This window comes from Dreissena polymorpha, chromosome 9, assembly GCF_020536995.1.
Source record: "Dreissena polymorpha isolate Duluth1 chromosome 9, UMN_Dpol_1.0, whole genome shotgun sequence".
Classification (NCBI taxonomy): Eukaryota; Metazoa; Mollusca; class Bivalvia; order Myida; family Dreissenidae; genus Dreissena; species Dreissena polymorpha.
Window position 1 is genome coordinate 59,448,981 of NC_068363.1, and position 6,435 is coordinate 59,455,415.

Sequence of the window (6,435 nt, forward strand, 5' to 3'; positions counted from 1 at the left end):
AATTGTGAAATATAGGATGCTTTATGAAGGAATAATGACATCTTAATTTACAACTGAATAGAAAATGAGTCTCTTTGTTGAAACAAACATTTAAGAATAGCTTGTGGTTTAGTTTAGTTTAAGAGATACCTTTCATTTCAGGAGCAAAGGGTGATGGGTATTTATGTCTGCAGGATTCATGTTACATCTTTCTTCTTGAGATATTGTTGTATAAATATTGTATATGACTTGTTTGTTATTAAATGCAAATAACAGAAATTAAGATTACTTGCACTGTTACTGTAATATTATATGTAATATATATTTGAATCTGAAAACCATACAAAAAGTAGCATCAGTAAATATGACTGTGGTTTTTATGCAACTATTCACTTCCTCTTATTTATAAGACTGCGCCCTAGGAAAACCAGGCTTATTATGCATGTGCATTAAGTGTTGTCCCAGATTAGCCAGTGTAGGAGGCACAGGCAAATTATGGACAACAATTTTATGAAATTTTGGTTTAAAACGGGTCTCTTCTAGAAGAAAATGAAGTCTAGGCACATGATGCTGTCTCTGATAAGCCTGAGAGGACTGCACAGGTTAATTTGGGGCTACACTTCATTCACATGCATTAAGCCCTGGGCTACACTTCATTCACATGGATTAAGCCCTGGGCTACACTTCATTCACATGGATTAAGCCCTGGGCTACACTCCATTCACATGGATTAAGCCCTGGGCTACACTCCATTCATATGGATTAAGCCCTGGGCTACACTTCATTCACATGGATTAAGCCCTGGGCTACACTTCATTCACATGTATTAAGCCCTGGGCTACACTCCATTCACATGCATTAAGCCCTGGGCTACACTCCATTCACATGCATTAAGCCCTGGGCTACACTTCATTCACATGCATTAAGCCCTGGGCTACACTTCATTCACATGCATTAAGGCCTGGGCTACACTTCATTCACATGCATTAAGCCCTGGGCTACACTCCATTCACATGCATGAAGCCCTGGGCTACACTTCATTCACATGCATTAAGCCCTGTTTTCACAGAGTAAGGCTCATTTAAAGAAAGTTCATTTTTCAAATTCTTTGTCAAACATTTGTATCAAATAATTCCTTTAAAAATTTTGTTATTTCAAATGTTGTGAACATTATTGCAACAATTTAACAGATAGCATGTCAAGATGGAAACCTCCAACCGTTTAAGTGTTCAATATGGTATCACTTCAGTTTATTATTTAGTGCCCTCTCTCCCAGTCAGTGAAAAATCTCAGACAATACACAAGCATTGTCCCGGCAATCAGTGAAATATCTCAGACAATACACAAGCATTGTCAATCAGTGAAATATCTCAGACAATACACAAGCATTGTCCCGACAAACAAATGAATCGTCCTACCTTCATCTACAGACAACATGCTACACGTTTCCAATTCCAAAATGCCACAGGCGCCCTTCAATACCTTTTGTTTCTATGGCACTCGTTAAACATCTGTGACAGAGGAAATTCTAGATTGCCATCATTTTTGCCATTTTACTATATTGATTCCTGCTTATCAAGCCTAGGACAGGAAAATTGGAACCACTGTTGATTGGTGACAGCTGCACTGATGTTTTGCGTCTCAGAATTCTAGTTTACCTGATGATTTACATCAGATATTGCTGGGATATTTCGCATAAGCCATTTATAGCAGGGAAATGGATCTACATAAATTCATGTATATACTGTTATTTGTTCCTATATTTAATTCCATAGGTTCCTGACTTTTTATGTGCTTCCAAATAATATCACTGAGGTTATCATAATTGTTATTGTTTATTGGTGTACACGAATTTAAGAACCACATGTAAGTATTTGACTATTTTATACTAACCCTGAATAAATTGGCATTAAAGGGGTCTTGCAAATGAAACTATTTATCATGCTTATCACTACTGGGAAGTTATTTTAAAACTCCCATTTACACTCCAGACACTGTCTGAACTGCCCAAGGGGCTATTTAAAGCATCAAATAACAATAACAAAATAATGATATGATGATGACAGACACTGTGAATAATAATTCATGCCTGAAAGTGTAGTTTTTACTGAAAATATGCATTGCCTACACCTTAACAGTATTCAGTTTTATTCAAATTCATATTCAATTCAATACATGCAATAAGAGCCTAGCTATAGGTAAATGGCTTATCAGGGACAACACTTTCGCATACACCGTATTTGACTAAGAAGAGACTTCCTATATACGACAAATAACAGAAAGGCCGAAATTGTTGTCCCTGATGAGCCCGAGAGGACTGCACAGGATTATCTGGGATAACACTTTACACATGCATTTAGCCCAGTTTTCCCAGAGCAAGGCAAAATACAATGTGATTGGTAAGCTAGCTTGTCTTTAACACTATAGCATACAAACTTATGTATACAACAGACATCCGTAATGACATAAAACACTTATAACTTGAGTGGTAAGAAACATGTTTCTTCTAATTCCAAAATTGGAAGGCATTGACAATAAATGTTTAAAGCCTGCAATAAATAAACTGGCAATTAAGGAACATTTATACCTGGGTCATTGTAATTACCTTGTGAAACCTGATAAGAAATTCTGAATGTCTCTTCCCTCTAGAATGTCTCCTAAATTACCTGCATTTCATTCTGACCCCCCTCAATTAAAGTTGATTATACAAGAGGGACCTGTTCAAGTGCACTGTCCCATCGCCTGCTTAACAATTTGTGGACAAAAGGAACAAGACCATGTCTTCAACTGACCTCTGAATCACAAGGTATATACCAACACAATGGCAATAAGATGTTAATTTTCCCATCCATAAAGTGGTCTTTGACCACTTCTCATGCCCTAGGGCTCCCTCAAATGGCATTTTGTTTTCTTTGTACCTCTACCATACCTGACAAGACTTGGTATAATGAACTGTCAGTAATTCTGACGGCAACAGCGATCTATCTTAAGATGGTTGATGATGGAATATACTCCTCTTTGACATTTACTTCTCAAAGAAATGTCACTCCGGACGGACGACAGACTGTTTCTACCTGATCTGAATCGCTGCTGACATAATAATGTTGTTTTTGTAGGTATGTTTTTGCATTCGTATAGGCTATGACAGATTGTCTTTGTTGTAGAACCTCTGGGAACACAGAAGAACAGTTTTATGATTGTTAGCTATACGTCTTTGTCATTTATTACCTTCTGAGAAAATAAGAGCAAACATTGACCCTAATTTATTCTTTTTATCTTAATTATGTTGTTGGTAATTTTTTCCCCCATATAGACGCCATAAAGCTAATCGTTTATTATGAAACGTTCAAATTAGTAAAAGCAAGTTTATATTATGATGGGATAATTAAAAAAAATATATATATAGAAAAGAATTTCAGCTAAATTATAAAACTAGTCTGAAAAAATATTTTGCGAACAGTTTTTGGACACTAAAATTGAGAAAATAAAATTTAAATCAAATATTGCTTACCGTAATAACTGTAAGTTTTTGTGTCCAAAAATTTAGATATGGAAAATATTCAAAAAGAACAGGTGTCCAAAAATTTAGAGACAAAACTTAAATGTCCGAAATATTATAACTATATTGATATAAAAGCACTAAATCAATGCACAATAGTTTTTCTACTTTCAAATAAAAACAATTTCACAGCTTTGCTTACTCTTGTCTGAAATGGTACAGAACAAAAAGTAAAAACATTAAACATACTGCTTCCTTAATAGGAAAATATAATTAAAAATGCTGTTGGGTGAAGCATTGTTTTCTACTGGTATACATGGTTATTTTCCCAATTAAGCAAATGTTATGGTCCATTGCCCTCAGGCATGCGTCACCCAGGTTTTATAACCTTAACCGGTTTGTAAAACCCCATGATCAAAGTGTCCCAATATAAGAGAATACAGTGCCGAAATCTGGTAAAGCAGCGATGTAAAATATGCTGTCTGAAAATTTATAGTCATTCTAAATGATAGACAAAAATGCACAGTCATGTCCGAAAATAAAGAGTCACAAAAAATTATTATTTTGGCAAAAAATAGGGGTGTCCATAAACTTAGAGTGTCCGAAAACTTAGAGTAATTATGGTAAACATGTTCGCACTAAATTTTTGTCCCTGTGAAATAAAAAAAAAACACCCTTACTTAAGTATAAAATGTTTTAGAATAAAGGTATTCCCCCAATACATTAAAGAAATAATCGATGGGTAAACGCTGGTTATTGCGGTAATAACCAACAGTATGGAGTTCCGATGTGTATGAATTAAACCACAAGGGCGTAGCCCGAGTGGTTTGATAACAAGCATCGGAAAGACATACCGTTGGTTATCACCGCAATAACCAACGGTTACCCGTTGATTATTTTGATTCTAACACGATTTCATTAATAAGTCATCCCCGATTTAAAGGTTATAAATGAGAATTATATTAACCAAACGTCCTCCACTTTTCCGCGAAAACGTGACGTCATAACAACAATGAATATCAAATGACGTCGTCTTCATTCATAAACAGTGCGCGGACAATCAAAGTGATGTCACTTTAAACAACCTTTGGTATATCAGGTTAATCACCCATGGTAATCTCCCTTCTCATTCTAATGTGCATGCGTATGCGACTGTGGTAGAATAATGGGTAATAGAATTTCAGCATGTTTAGATTTAAAATCTGTTACAACTTCTTAACATTAAGATTATGAAATATGTTCATGCATTCTTTAAATTTCATAGCTAAGCATTCACTATTAAATTCAATGGGAAAAGATGTCAACAATTTAGGACAAATTTTAGAAAGCATTTGCAACAAGATATGATTACACTGCAATGAAAAATTCTCCATCCAGGTAGAATCTTAATATTTGAGGACATTATACAAATGTGTTGAGTTCTGAGAAAACTGGACATAATGCATGTGCGTAAAGTGTCGTCCCAGATTAGCCTGTGCAGTCCGCACAGGCTAATCAGGGACGACACTTTCCCCCTAAACTTGATTTTCGGTTAGGAGGGACTTCCTTGAACTAAAAATACCATAAAAGCGGAAAAAGTCGTCCCTGATTAGCCTGTGCGGACTGCACCAGCTAATCTGGGACAACACTTTACGCACATGCATTAAGCCCAGTTTTCTCAGAATGTGGCTCAAATATTGTACACTTACAGGGTAAATCATTATTCTGCTACATGAAGTTTGACATCCACTTTATATTCATGACTTTCCAAAGATATAATTCTCTATATTTTAAATATAATTCTTTCAATTTGAAATGCATATACTCCCATGGGTTAAGAGGTTCTATCAGGAAAAAAATGTACTTCACTGTTTTAATCCAGACCTTTTCGTTTTGTTTTATGTACCAAAACTCAAATAATGGGAACAAGAAATATCTTTAAAAAAGATATACGGCGTTGATTGTGGTCGATGTTTATGAACGATCAAAAGTTATCTCTATTATATTATATACGGAGATAAAAAGTAGCGGATGCCTTTTTTCTGCGCAGTTCTTAGCTACATCACAAGCAAATCAATTACGGGGTGTTGCGCCAGATTTCGTGGCTTATTTTGCTTTATGTGATATTATTACTCAGATATCTATATTTACAGAATAGAAAAACACAAGAAACATGAAAATAAACGAGTGCATATAGGTCAGCCGGCAATAATCGAATCTTATTTAATTGCATAATTATAGTATAGTGAATTATTGTGCTCATGCTTAATAAACTGGTCTAAATGGATTAATATTTCTAATTAATTTTATCAAAATTGGTCCTTATCATGCAAATGTTGGAAACATATTAAAAATCGATGATTGACATACCACAATAATATCGCCGAATATCTTTATTTAGTATCTTTCTGATCAAAACAGACTTCAAGTGCACAAAGTTTACGAGACGGCGTTTTTATAAAGATTTCTGCAACTGACCGCAACCTGATCTTGATACCTTGCGGATTGGAATGCAATGCATTAAAGTTAGGTAACAATTCTGCTGCTGAAACGACGGCTTGTTTAAAGCTTTAAACATTTTCTTGTTTAACGGTTAATTTAGAAAACAATTTTTAATATGTTCGTCAAAGCGTATATCAGGTTACTTAACAACGATTCTTATATGATCTAAAATTTTTGAGTGCACATAATGCAATATCGTAGTAATTACCAAATATGAGAACACAGCCTTTAAGCTCTGGCGCTGACATTCTTCTAAATATAAAGGGACACGCACTCTGTATTGATGTCGAGAATTGAGTGTGAAACTGCTCCATCTCTCAAACCTAATTATTAGAGATAGAGCTACAATTGTTTCATGCTGAATACGCAATTAACTTCGTTGCTAAACGAACTGTAGTGTCCCTGTCCCTACACTTCCCAAAAATAGAAAGTAGATGGAATAACATATTAATGTTAATGTGAAATCTGTTTGTAGA